The 15,160-nt window shown below is 36.2% G+C and overlaps 1 protein-coding gene and 1 long non-coding RNA gene across 3 annotated transcripts in view; both read right to left on the bottom strand.

Annotated features, from left to right (window-relative positions):
- LRRTM4 (leucine rich repeat transmembrane neuronal 4) overlaps positions 1-15,160 on the bottom strand; it is an 881,514-nt gene that overhangs the window by 342,134 nt on the left and 524,220 nt on the right. The gene's annotated exons all lie outside the window — the stretch shown is intronic.
- Positions 1-15,160, bottom strand: part of LOC136792207 (uncharacterized) — a 132,495-nt gene that overhangs the window by 83,037 nt on the left and 34,298 nt on the right. The gene's annotated exons all lie outside the window — the stretch shown is intronic.

The following is a 15,160-nucleotide window of genomic DNA, read 5'->3' as shown; positions in this document are numbered from 1 at the left end:
TTAGTATCTTCCTTTTCGTATCATCTTAAATCAACCTGTTCTATTTTTTTTTTTTTTTTTTTTTGCAGTACGTGGTCCTCTCACCGCCGCAGCCTCTCCCGTTGTGGAGCACAGGCTCTGGACGCGCAGACTTAGCGGCCATGGCCCACGGGCCCAGCCGCTCCTCAGTACGTGGGATCCTCCACGTACTGGGGCATGAACCCGCGCCCCCCACATCGGCAGGCGGACCCTCAACCACTGCACCACCACGGAAGCCCCAACCTGTTCTATTTTTAAAGCAAACTAATTCTGCAAAGCGCTTAGAAAAATGAATGATCATCCCAAATTTTCATGCCATGTTCTATAAATTATCATAAAAAGGAGTGAGATATTTTATGGTTTTGCTGTCACTTTTATTCTTAATTGTTTGCTTGGCATTTAAATAGTTCTGCCAAAATTTAAATATACCTCAGGATTCCTGAATAATTATGTTTGGGAGTTTAAGAGCACCCAGGTGTTCTGATTTGGTAAAAAGGAAACATGAGATATGCCCAGCATATTAACCATTTACCTTTCCTAAGCAATATGATATTAAGTACTAGATAACAAGAAATGAAGGGCATATACATATCTAAGGAAGTTCTACAAAGATTTCTACATACATGTATACTCGCATATATATAAGTGTGTGTGTGTGTCTTCCCATTGAGGAGGAGCTGAGAAGGAAGTGAAGTTCTGCTCACTTTATCAATGCTGCAAATTCCAGGGATGGCAGGTTTTCTCACACCCAAACCTAAGTAAAAGGGCATTTCTCAAAATTAGTTTTGGAATTATTTATCTTTAAAAATTTTATATGTCACTACTCCCTTTCATTATTAAGGATAATCGAGAGTTGACAGTACTAGGAAAAAGCAATGTTTCAGTTAGTACTTTAAGTTCTTTTTTCTATTAAGATTGAAGCACTGTTCTCTTAATATTCTGGACAAATTTGAAAGGAAATCATCACTATAGGTGTTAATATTGAGCTTCTATATCATTGTGCTCATACACAATTTTTAAGGCTGCCATATCTTGCAATATTTACTTACTGTGCTAATCTATTTTCGAGTATTAAGCACAATCTTAACTCTTCTGTAATTTCCTAAAACTATATTCTGTTTTCCTACTGTCAGCTCAACTTCCCTTTATGTATTATACTTTAGGAAAACACTCCATTGTAAAATAATCATGAGAGTTTTCTTTTGTACTAACAAAAAGAAAAAACAAAATGAAACAAGCATACATATTTACATGCATAAACATGTAAACTAACCCCCATCTCATTCCCTGCCCCTTCCATGAACCCCAGAATCATACTGAAATGTCAAAAATATTAGACTAATAAAATGCACCACAGATCTAACTATACTATCTCTCAAAAAATAGGAATATTTAAAAGTGCTCTATAATACTGATGAAGGTAATACATAGATACAAACTGGTTCACTAAGTTATTAATGTGAGAAATGTCTTTCATTTGTAATTTTAAAAAAATAACAATTATATGCTACTAAAATTAACTCCAGGATTATATATTCTAAATTCCAAAAGAAAAAAAAAAAAGGAAAGAATAATAGTGTCCATAAAAAGTTATATGACATATAAATAGTATATTCTCAAGATGAAATACAGGCTATAAATTAAAAATCATTTTGACAAAACTATCTTCTGACCTGAGGAAATGTTCTTGGTTCACTTTTAGGTAATAAAAGCTATTAGTAAGCAGTATATTTAGAATGAAGCCTGAATATTTAAGAACAAAAAATAATATGAATATATAGAAATATTCAGATTACATATATAAAGCTTTTCAGGAAATTCTCTAAATTTTTAATTTATTCTTTGTGCTTTTGGGCCTGTCTGCATTTTGTGTGTGTGTATACACACATTCGTATGTATATATGATGAATGAATGAGTATATGTATAAATTCTGTGTAAGCTATAATCACATTTTGGGAAAGCATGAATAGTGTTATTAGCATTTTATCCCAGTAGCTTTTATTTAAATGTAAATGTTAAGTTTGAACTATTTTTGAAATAGTTATTTTGAATGAAGACCAGCTCTATTTGAAGGAAAATAAATAATGTCAAAAGAGTAGTTAATCACAAGTTTTGATTATAATATACAAAATGTTCTTGAAGGTTTTTCTAGAACATTAGACTAATTTGTTATCTAGTCCAGCATTTGATTTGATGACAAACACTAATCAGATTTGTAGTTGCACTGCATCAGTCAGTGGAGATTCACTCCCTCATGAAGAATACCCTTTGAATGTATTTAAATTATATGTTACATTCAGGCCAAAATCTCATCTCTCCATTCACTATTTCTTTTGCAAAATCCTGTCCTATGTCTGGCATGCAGTAGGATTTTAATTAATATTAATTTAATTAAATAAGTTAATAGGAGAGTTCTAGTCATGAAGAGATTATACTTATCATCTGAAATGTTAATAAATGATTTGATATTCCACAATTAGATTTAATAAGAAGTTATAGGTAAGAAAGGGAAAAACAGGACCAAATCTTGAGAACGCCTCTCTCCTCCCACAAAATTGGAGATAGATTAAAAGTGACAGCAAAGGAAACTGAAAATTGATTTCCAGGGCACACAAAAGGAAATCCAGTAGACTGTGCTGTTCTGGATTCAACAAAGGAAGAATATTTCAAGAAGAATGGTGATGTCAGCTCTGTTGAAGGCTACTGATAAGAAGAGTAAAATCAGGACAGAAAAATGTCAATTGAATTTAGCCACTTGGAGATTATTGATGACCTTGGAAAAAGCAAATTCTGTGAGGCAAGAGGAGATTATTTTTAATGTATTTTATTAGTGGTAAAAGTCATTTTAGTCTTCGGATATGGTTGCCTCATACTTTTGAAAGCCAAATTTAGAATAGGTTAAAAAGTGATTGAGAGATTATAAATGTTTTTTAATTAAATAATTTAGAATGAGATTTCTAACTTTATACTTTTCAAATTACCTCACATACTTACACTCATCTAATCCTCAAGAGACACTTTTGAACTGAATGCCCAGAAATATCTTTTTCTCTCATAAGAAGGAAACTATTATATAGCACAAAAGAGACTAAATTCTAATTTTTTTTGATTCATGGTCCCCTGTTCTTTTGACAACAAATTACAATATAAAACTCTGAAATACACCTTAATTGTAAGATGACACAAGCTTTTATTACTTTACAAGAATTTGGATGACTCTTAGCAGTTAAGGCTTGTTTGAAAAACTTTGATTTGATTAAGCTCTAAGGAAAACAGCTTAATGGTTTTGAGATTCCAGACTTCAACTGAATCTCCCTAGGGTGTTAGAGTGCCTTACTCTCAAAGAGTTAGATTGGACTTTTAATTAATTAAGACATATTATTCCCATGACAATGTAGATGTTGCCACATAAAAACTAAGGAATACAAATTGATAACTTATTCGCATGCATCCACTTAAAACATAATGAAGAACCTATCACTGAACCATCAAAAGAAAGCATTATGTTTACATGAAAAACCAAAGTCAGAGAAAATATTGAAGAAAAACTTATGGGTATGGGAGAAGAGAAAAAAAATAAAATAACTGCAAAATGAAGTTCATATAGCTGGAGGTACATTTCTGGTTTTATCCACAGTTCCATATAGAAATTACATAATTTCATGGGCTAAAGTATTATCCTGTATATTCCTTTGTTCAGGCTGATTTTTAACTACTGGAACAATATTAATTTTTCCAACAAAGAAAAATCTATTAAAAAAATTCTATTATAAGGATCCTGCTCAGATACCACATTCTCAACAGAGTCATTCCTGATTAGCTCAGCAGTGTGGGTCTCTACCAATTCTTGGTCTCCTGCAACCTTACCACCCATTGACTCTGGGCACTCTCTAAATGTTTATTTTTCTTTTCACACGAATTTATCTTATCTCTTAAAAATATCATGTCTACTGTGTAACACTGATGCTATTTCTATATAAATCCTTTTATGTAATCAGTACAGAAATTTTCATATATTAGATATACTGGACTTGATAAGTTTGGCTTTTGTTTAATAACCGTAGATACTGTTGAATTTCTGGAAGAAAGAAGAGTCTCTTCCAGCTGACTTAATAATAGTGACTGAAGAAGGAAGATGGTGAGAGATGTTTTATTTATGCCCCTCCCACCTCAACTGGGGATTTCTTAAATAAGTTTTCAGTTGATCAATGTAAAGCATAGAAACTCTTTACTAATCTGAATTTGGGAAGAATGATCTAAAAGTTTCTAGATGTGATTGAGCCCTATCTAATCCTGCAGGGTGGTTACTCCGATGTTTAGAATTCTGGAATCTCCCCTACCCCTAACAATTGCTTGGCATTTCCCTAGGTGGTCCCTCAATAGGATGGTACTGTGAGACTGAATTTCACCATTTCCCTCTCCCCTAAATCCGGTCACCAAGGCAACGGGATGGGATTCCACTGCTAGGCTGTAATCATCTAGGAGGCCAAGAGTATAAATCCACTTATATTTTCTTCAGTACAGTAGTCCACACTTATCTGCATTTCCCTTTCCTCAGTTTTAGTTCTCTGTAGTTTTAGTTACCCATGGTCAACCTCAATCAGAGAATATTAAATGAAAAGTTCCAGACATAAGCAATTCATAAATTTTAAATTGCACACACTCTGCAGAGTGTGATGAAATCTCCCGTCAGGAATGTGAATCATCCCTTTGTCCCACATATTCCACCTGTTAGTCACTTAGTAGCCATCTCAGTAACCAGATAAACTGTTGAAGCTATTACAGTGCTTATGTTCAAGTCACCTCTATTTTATTTAATGATGGCCCCAAAGCACAAGAGCAGTAACGCTGGCAATTCAAATATTCTCTTACTGTGCCTGATTTATAAATTAAGCTTTATCATAGGTGTGTATGAATAGGAAAAATCATAGTATATATAGGGTTCTATACTATTTGAAGTTTCAGGCATCACCAGGAGGTCTTGGTATATATCTCCCTTGGTTAAAGGGGGAACTACTATATAGAAAGAGAGGATGTGGTCTTCAGAGATCCTGGATTCCCAACAAAGATCTTCATCTAATTCAATAAGGGTTAAACTATCTTATAGAAACTGTGTTAGAGATCAAGTTCATATTTGTCATCAAACAATATGGTATCCTGTTGTATTTTTATGAGTCTTGACTTTATAAGGAACTCAGTCATTTAAATCACTCGTAGGCCATAATGTTTCCTTCTCTAATCATTGTCTGATCCTGCCTTTGCAGGCAGTTTCAAGTGTTACACACCTCTTAAATGTTCTGTTTGTCTCTCATTGCTTGGAATATTACTTGCAAATATAACCATGTCAATGATTTCTCTCATAGCTGTTTTCTTTATTCTTAGTCTAACCAAAGATAATCCTCACATTTATTTAATACATTGTGTCTCCTTCAAACAGAAACCACAAATCTCCACTTTAAAAAATCTAAACATTCAAACCATTGGAAGCGGTGCTTTAATTGTGTCTTAAGGATACAATTTCAGATCTCTGTATAGTCCACAATGGACACATTTTATGTTTGTTTTCAGTTTCCAGCATTTCTGACTAGAGTTGAGTTTTGCCTACAATTAAATGGTTTTAGATTCTAAATGCTCTCTCAATTTTAATTTCACATTTTAAATTGGTTTCATATTAATGCATTTGTTGGGAAGTATATGTTTAACTGGTCGACTTTTCAAGGACTTTAGTAATGAAGTATGCCTGGAGGCCAGTGACTAGTGAAACTGTCAGAATCCTCAGGATCATATTCTTTGCTAAAGTCCAGGTGAGCCTAGTGGTCTTCAAAGTATCCATATAATTACAGTAAGCAGATTTTGTCCCCAGTAAAGTATCCATCTGTTTCTTTTTTAGATCACTTATATTTTCTTCCTGAATATTTATTAATGAATACACACTATTTCCAAAGAAAATCTCTATGGAATTTTGAGTAGAAAAGTTGCAAGAACTAATTCAAAATTGTTACTATGGTTTCAATTATTCCTTACAAAATCTTTTAAAAAGAAGCAAATGACGACCATGATTTTAATGCATTCAAAAATTCAACCTTTGACATTTGCCTAATAGATTGATATCTGCCATGCACAGTCAGGAGCAGATTTGCTATTAGAATTCACCAGACCTTAGGCATGTTAATTCCAATCCTAAAATAGCATCTGTTTTGTTTTGTTTCAGTTTGTTTTTCACAATTTACCATTTACACTCTGGTTAATTTTTTTAAAAAATAAAAATTATACTGTTCAGATTCTACAAAGCCATGTTTCAGCATTATCCATGTCACATGCTAAAGGGTGGAGTGATGCAAAATTCTGACCTCCCTTCAGTTTCATTTCTATCATTATCCCCAACAGTATTTTATGATATTTATAAGATTCTGATACTGATAGAACTGAGTCATTAGCAAATCCCTTTCCTGCCCCCACCCTCGTTTTACTGTCCTTCCACCTTTTATAAAGCCAGTTCTCAAGAAATGATTCTGAAAATAAAATAATTTAAATGTTTTCTTGGTGACTCAAGTTTTTAAGCAACACAATGTAAATGGGGGAGTTATTTGGGGAGTTTCCTTCTCCTTTACCTTACTTTTCATAGCACTAACCAATTTATATTGCATTTTAATTTCTTTGCACGTCTGATTCCCATATCAGACTAAACATAGTTGAGTTTAAGGACTATATTTAGGCATTGCTCCTACTATATAGTGAGTGTTTTAAGAATCTGTAAAATGAGCAATATAGCATTTGCAATTCTATAGGTCCAGTGGAGGTCAATAGATTTCTAAGTTCATAAAAAAATTGAATTAGGTTATACATCTGCAGTATAGTGATGAATGCAATTAATGAAAAAAAACAATAAAATCATTTTTTTGCTTAAATAGGACAAGAGAAGTAATTAATCTCTAAAATAGTAAGAAAAATAAAGACATGACTTATTTAACATTTAACAGATCTGTCATCTCAGAACGAGGATGTCACAAAACAGCTCCTAAGGATAAAGAGGCTAATGGTGGTTAAATTTTGTTTTGTTTGTTCTTTTTTTTTTTTTTTTTTTTTTTTTTGACAGAGGCTTTAAGTCCAAGCCAGGGTATATCCTGAGATAAGTCCCAAACATCTTTCAACTGACTTTTTTTTATTGAGCTGTAGTTGATGTACAATATTACATGTCTCAAGTGTTCAACATAGTGATTCACAATTTTTAGAAGATACAGTCCATTTAGAGTTATAAAATATTTGCTATATTCCCTGTACTGTGCAATATATCCTTGTAGATTATTTATTTTATACATAGTAGTTTGTGCCTTTTAATTCCTTACCCCTTACTTTCCCCTTCCCCTTCCCTCTTCCCACTGGTAACACTAGTTTGTTCCCTTTTCTCCACATCTTTACCAACATTTGCTATCTGTAGTCTTTTTGATGACAGCTATTCTGACAGGTATGAGGTAATATCCCATTGTGGTTTTAGTTGACATTTCTCTGATGATTAATGACATTGAGCATCTTTTCATATGCTTGTTGGTCATGTGTATGTCTCCTTTGGAAAAATGCTTATTCAGGTCTTCTGCCCATTTTTTAATTAGGTTGTTTTTTTTTTTTTGATGTTGAGACATATGACCTATTCATATATTTTGGATATTAACCTTTTATCAGTCATATTATTCACAAATATTTTCTCTCATTCAGTAGGTTGTCTTTTTGTTTTTCTTATGGTTTCCTTTTCTGTGCAAAAGCTTTTAAGTTTCATCAAGTCCCATTTGTTTATTTTTGCTTTTATTTCCTGTGCTTTAAGAGGCAGATCCTCAAAAAAATATTGCTAAGATTTAGGTCAAAGAGTGTTCTGACTATGTTTTCTTCTAAGAGTTTTATTGTTTCTGGTCTTTTAGATCTATAATTTATTTTGAGTTTATTTTTGTATATGGTGTTAAAGAATGTTCTAATTTCATTCTTTTACATGTAGTTGTCCAGTTTTCCCAGCACCACTTATAGAAGAGAATGTTTTTTCTCCATTGTATATTCTTGCCTCTTTTGTCATAGATTAATTGACCATAAGTGCCCAAGTTTATTTCTGGGCTCTCTATTCTGTTCCATTGATCTATGCATCTGTTTTGGTGCCAATACCATGCTGTTTTGACTACTGTAGTATAGACTGAAGTCAAGGAGAGAGATTCCTCCAGTTCTACTCTTCTTTCTCAAGATTATTTTGGCTATTCAGGGTCTTTTGTGTTTCCATACAAATTTTTAAATTATTTGTTCTAGTTCCAAAATGGCCTTGGTATTTTGATAGGGATTACACTGAATTTGTAGATTGCCTAATTCTTTCAATTAATGAACACAATATATTGTTCCATCTGTTTGTGTTGTCTTTAGCTTCTTTCATCAGTGTCTTATAATTATATGAGTACAGGTTCTTTAGCTCCTTAGGAAGATTTATTCCTAGGTATTTTATTGTTTTTGATGTCATTGCACATGGATTATTTGCTTAATTTCTCTTTCTGCTTAATCATTGTTAGTGTATAGAAATGCAACAAATTTCTCAATATTAATTTTTAATCCTGCAACTTTATCAAATTCATTTATGAGCTCTACAGTCTGTAAACAGTGGCAGCTTTAATTCCTCCTTTCCTATTTGGATGCATTTTATTTATTTTTCTTGTATGATTACTGTTGCTAGGACTTCCAATACTATGTTGAATAAAAGTGGTGAGAGTGTGCATCCTTGTCTTGTTTCTGATCTTAGAGAAAATGCTTTCAGCTTTTCACTCTTGAGTATAATGTTAGCCGTCATATATGGCCTTTATTATGTTGAGTTACATCCCGTATGTTCTTACTTTCTGTAGAGTTTTTATCATAAATGGATGTTAAATTTTCTCACAAGTTTTTTCTGCATCTATTAAGATGATCATATGATTTTATTTTTCAGTTTGTTAATGTGGTGTGTCACATTGATTGACTGCAGGTATTGAAAAATCTTTGCATTCCTGGGATAAATCCCACTTGATCATGGTGTATGATCTTTTTAATGTATTGCTGAATTCAGATTGCTAATATTTCATTGAGGATTTTTGAACCTATGCTTATGAGTGATATTTGGCAGGTAAACTTTCTTGAAAAGCTGTTTTATTAGTGCTGAACTCTTTTAGCTCTTGCTTGCCTGTGAAGATTTTGATCTCTCCATCAAATCTGAATGAGAGCCTTGCTGGGTAGAGTATTTTTTGTTGTACATTTTTTTTCCCTTTGTCACTTTATATTCCCTTCTGGCCTGCAGAATTTCTGCTGTAAAGTTAGCTGATATCTTTATGGGTGTTCCCTTGTACATAACATGTTACTTTTCCCTTGGTGACTTTAATATTCTCTCTTTATCTTTATTTTTTTGCCATTTTAATTACAATGTGTCTTGCTATGTTCCTCTTTGGGTTAATCCTATATGAGACTTTCTGCACTTCCTGGACTTGGATGCCTGTTTCCTTTCTCAGGTTAGGGGAGTTTTCAGCTATTTTTTTTTCAATTATGTTCTCAGCTCCCTTTTCTCTCTCTTCTCCTTCTGGAACCCCTTTGATGCAAATATTAGTGCACTTGATGTTGCCCCGGAGTTCTCTTAAACTGTCCTCATTTCTTTTCACACTTTTTTCTGTTCATCATTAGTGATTTCCTCTGCTCTGTCTTCCAGTTTGCTGATCCACTCCCCTGTATCATTTAGTCTACTGTTGATTCTTTCTAGTGTGTTTTTTGTTATTGTATCCTTCATCTCTGTTTGGTTGGTTCTTTATAATTTCTAACTTTGTTAAAAATGTCTAACTTCTCACTCTGTGCATCTATCCTTTTACCAAGTTCTTAGATTATCTCTAGAATCACTACCTTGCAGTCTTTCTTGGATAGATTACCTATCTCCACTTCAAATTCTTCTTCTGGGATTGTATCTTCTTCTTTCATTTGAAACATGTTCCTCTGCCTCCTCATTTTGTCTAATTGCTGTTTTTAGTTTTATTCATCTGGTAGTTGGTTATGTTCCCTGAACTTGAAGAGGTAGTCTTTTGTAGAGAAGTCCTATGCACCTCAGCAGCACATTCCCCTCTCATCACCAAAACTATGTGCTCTAGAGGTTCCCATATGATGGCTGTATGTGTTTTCCTGTTGTGGCAGGCTGACTATCTGGGCAGTCTGGTACATTTGTTGGACCTCAGTACATTTGGTTTCCAGGTTGTCTTATGTGGAAGCTGCCTGCCACTGGTTGGCTGACTGGGGAACCCCAAGTGGCCCTGGGACTGGTGCTAGGTTACTGATGGGTGGAGTCAGTGTCCAGGAGACCCCAGGGCCTGCCCACTGGTGGGTGAATCCAGGTTCCTAAGGCTAGTGCCAGCCTACTGGCAGGCAGAGATGGGTCCTGGCATCTGGTTAAATGGCATAGAGGTCCCAGAACAAGTGTTGGATTGATGGTGGGTAGGGCCAGTTCTGGACACAGTTGGCTGTTGAGTCCAGCATGTCTTGAAAGTTTTGTTGGCCTGTTAGTGGGCAGGCCCTAGGCCCATCTCATCCCAGAGCAGGATCTGGTCTGCTAGTGAATAAGGTAGAATCTTAGCCTGTTGGACTGTGGTTTACTTGTGGCTGGTATCTGCCTACTGGTGGTGAATCTGGTCCCAGGCTCTCCGGCTGGAGGGCTCATGGGGCCTCAGGTCTATTGCCTGAGTACTGGTGTGTGGGGCTGGGTCCTGGGCCTTCTAGTGAGCAGAGCCATGTCCAGAGGTGGTCTTGGGCTCAGCCTGCCTACTGGTAGTTGGAGTTGTGTTCACGCCCATTTAGCTGCTTGGCTGAGTTGTCCCAGAACTGGTGTCTGTAGATGGTTGGGCCAGGGCAGGGCTGGATTCTGGGGCTTATAAGCATGAGGGAAGATTCCAGAATGGTGCTTGTCATCAACAGTGTTCATTTGGTAGAAGGACCTCCCCAAAATCGCTGCCGCCAGTGTTTATGTCTACAGGGTAAGCTGCAGTTGCCTCCTGCTCTTCAGATCAGCAGTTATGTCTGACCCAGACTCCTTTCAAATAACTGCTTCTGTCCTGGGTCCCACAGTGTGTGAGATTTTGTGTGTGCCCCTTATAAGCAGAGTCTCTATTTCCTCCAGCCTTCTGGAACTCCCTCAACTAAGCCCAGCTGGCCTTTAAAACCACAGACTTTGGGGGTTTATCCTCCTGGTGCAGGACCTCTATGTTGGGGAGCCCGATGTGGGGCTCCAATCTCTCACTCCTTTGGGACAGCTTCTGCAATTGTAATTATTCTCTGTTTGTGAATCACCTACCTGGGAGTATGGGAGCTGACTATATCATGACTAGAGCCCACCTACCTCTTTTGTTGTGGTTTCTTCTTTATATTTTTAATAATAGGAGATATTTTCTGGTAAATTCTGGTCTTATTTATTGATAGATGTTCTGCAACTAGTTGTGATTTTGCTGTATCTTTGAGAGGAGGTGAACTCAGGGTCTTTCTACTCTGACATCTTGCACAGTCTCCAAAATTTCGTTACTTTTTTATAGTTGAGTATTATTTCATTGTATTCATATACCACATATTCTTTATCCATTCATCTATTGATGAACATTTAGGTGGCTTTCATATCTTGGCTATTATAAATAATGTTGCTATGAACATTGAGATGTATGTATCTTTTTGAATAACTGACTTTTAAAAATTATAATAATTATTATATTTTTATAAAGCATAACTATAGATTAATATGAATTGAGGTCTAGATATATTTATTTTACTCAAGCTCTGTTTTGTTTTGTTTTTTATTATTAGTGTCAGTTCCTTAAGTGTCAATAATAGACATATCTCCTTATATTCTGTTGTCATTAATACTTTCATTCAATTTGAGATGATGCACTTAGGAATAGCAGTCAGAGACAATTTTGAGGTTAAAATATGTTTGGATTTCTATAAAACAACTCCCCTTCCCCCATCCCTCCACAGGCAAATCTGTCTATTTTTGGAAATTACACTATTTTAAAATAATAAAAAGCCTGCTTTTTATACCATATCAAATAATATTAAATAAATGTCATCTTGTGTTTACATACACATACAGATTGCATCCCTGTATTAGAATATTTCCTCTTTTTCATGTAGCTAATTTCTGAGAAACATTATTTTATTGCTTGTATATTTATCTTAGTCTTTATATAAAGTCAAAAATTATTGTACCAGAGACCTTTAAGATGGCAAAGATGTAAGATATGGAGACCACCTTCCTCCCTACAAATACATCTACATGTGGAACAACTCCTACAGAACACATACTGAACTCTGGCAGAAGACCTCAGACTTCCCAAAAGGCAAGAAACTCCCCACATACCTGGGTAGGGTAACATAAAAAAGAAAAATCAGAGACAAAAGAATGGGGACTGGACTTTCACCACCAGGAGGGAGCTGTGAAGGAGGAAAAGCTTCCACACACTAGGAAGATACTTCAGTGACAGAGATGGGAGGTGGGTTGGGGGGAATCTTCAGAGCCATGGAGAAGAGTGCAGCAATGAGAGTGCAGAGGGCAAAGCAAAGAGAATCTCACATACAGGATAGGTGTTGACCAGCACTCACCAGCCTGAGAGGCTTGTCTGCTCACCATCCAGGAAAGGTGGGGGCTGGGAGCTGAGGCTCCAGCTTTGGAGGCCAGATCTCAGGGAGAGGACTGGTGTTGGCTGTGTGAACACAGGCTGAAGGGGGCTAATGCACCACAGCTAGCCAGGAGGGAGTCCAGGAAAAAGTCTGGACCTGCCTAAGAGGCAAGAGACCATTGTTTCAGGGTGCACGAGGAGAGGAGATTCAGAGCACTGCTTAAATGAGCTCCAGAGATGGGCACGAGCCATGGCTATCAGAGATGAAACCAGAGACGGGCATAAAATGCTAAGGCTGCTGCTACAGCCACCAAGAAGCCTGTGTGCAAGCACAGGCCACTATCCACACCTCCTCTCTGGGGAGTCTGTGCAGCCCAGCACTGCCAGGGTTCTGTGATCTAGGGACAACGTCCCCAGGAGAACACATGGCATGATTCAGGCTGTTGCAAAGTCACACTGGCCTCTGCTGCCACAGACTCACCCTGCATTCTGTACCTCTCCCTCGCCCCCAGCCTCAACGAGCCAGAGACCCCTAATCAGCTGCTACTTTAACCCCATCCTGTCTGGATGAGGAACAGACAGCCTCAGGCAACCTACAAACAGAGCAGGGCCAAATCCAAGGTTGAACCCTAGGAACTGTGTGAACAAATAAGAGAAAGGGAAATTTCTCCCAGCAGCCTCAGGAACAGTTGATTAAACCTACACAACCAACTTGACATACACTGCATCTGTAGAATAACTGAACAGACAACAAATCATCCCAAAATTGAGGCAGTGGACTTTAGGAGAAACTGTAGACTTGGGGTTTGCTTTCTGCACGTAATTTGTTTCCGGTTTTATGTTTATCTTTGTTTAGTATTTAGAGCTTATTACCACTGGTAGATTTGTTTATTGATTTGGTTGCTCTCTTCCTTTTTTTTTCTTAAATATATATGTATATTATTCTTTCCTTTTCCACTTTTGTGAGTGTGTATGTGTATGCATCTGTGTGTGATTTTGTCTGTATAGCTTTCCTTTTACCATTTGTCCTAGGGTTCTGTCTGTCTGGGTTTTTTTTGTTTGTTTGTTTGTTTCTGTTTTTAGGACTTGTTATCACTGGTGGATTTCTTCTTTTGGTTTGGTTGCTCTCTTCTTTCTTTCTTTTTTAAAAATACATTTATTTTTTTTAATTTTTAATAATTTTTTTATTTTTTATTTTAATAACTTTATTTTATTTTAGTTTTTTTTTCTTTTTTCGTTTTTTTTTTTTTTTTTTCTCCTTTTTCTTCTAAACCTTGTGGCTGACAGGATCTTGGTGTTTCATCCGGGTATTAGGCCTGAGCCTCTGAGGTGAGAGAGCTGAGTTCAGGACATTGGTTCACCAAAGACCTCTGGGCTCAACAAAATATCAAAGAGTGAAAGCTCTCAGAGATCTCCATCTCAATGCTAAGACACAACTCCACTCAACGACCAGCAAGCTACAGTGCTGAACACCCTATGGCATACTACTAACAAGACAGGAACACAATCCCACTAATTAGCAGAGAGACTGCCTAAAATCATAATAAGGTCACAGACACCCCATAACACACCACAGGACCTGGTCCTGCCCACCAGAAAGACAAGATCTAGCCTCATTCACCAGAAGACAGGCACCAGTCCCTCCACCAGGAAACCAACATAACCCACTGAAACAACCTTAGCCACAGGGGCCAGACACCAAAAACAACAGGAACTATGAACCTGCAGCCTGCAAAAAGGAGACCTCAAACACAGAAAGTTAAGCAAAATGAGAAGACAGAGCAACACACAGCAGATGAAAGAGCAAGGTAAAAACCCACCAGACCAAACAAATGAAGAGGAAATAGGTCATCTACCTGAAAAAGAATTCAGAGTAATGATAGTAAAGATGATCCAAAATCTTGTAAATAGAATGGAGAAAATACAAAAAACATTTAAAAAGAACCTAGAAGAACTAAAGAGCAAACAAACAATGATGAACAACACAATAAATGAAATGAAAAATTGTCTAGAAGGAATCAATAGCAGAATAACTGAGGCAGAAAAACAAATAAGTTACCTGGAAGATAAAATAGTGGAAGTAACTATCATAGAGCAGAATAAAGAAAAAAGATGAAAAGAAATGAGGACAGTCTCAGAGACATCTGAGACAACATTAAATGCACCAACATTCAAATTACAGGGGTCCCAGAAGAAGAAGAGAAAAACAAACGGACTGAGAAAATATTTGAAGACATTATAGTTGAAAACGTCCTTAATATGGGAAAGGAAATACTCAATCAAGTCAAGGAAGTGCAGAGTCCCATACAGGATAACTCCAAGGAGAAACATGCCAAATCACATATTAATCAAACTATCAGAAATTAAATACAATGAAGAAATATTAAAAGCAGCACAGAAAAAGCAACAAATAACATACAAGGGAATACACATAAGGTTAACATCTGATGTTTCAGCAGAAACTCTGCAAGCCAGAAGGGAGTGGCAAGACATATTTAAAGTGATGAAA

Source organism: Kogia breviceps, chromosome 11 (assembly GCF_026419965.1).
Source record: "Kogia breviceps isolate mKogBre1 chromosome 11, mKogBre1 haplotype 1, whole genome shotgun sequence".
In the NCBI taxonomy this organism is placed as follows: Eukaryota; Metazoa; Chordata; class Mammalia; order Artiodactyla; family Physeteridae; genus Kogia; species Kogia breviceps.
The sequence above is the reverse complement of the archived record's forward strand: the minus strand, read 5'-3'. Positions and strand labels throughout refer to the sequence as shown.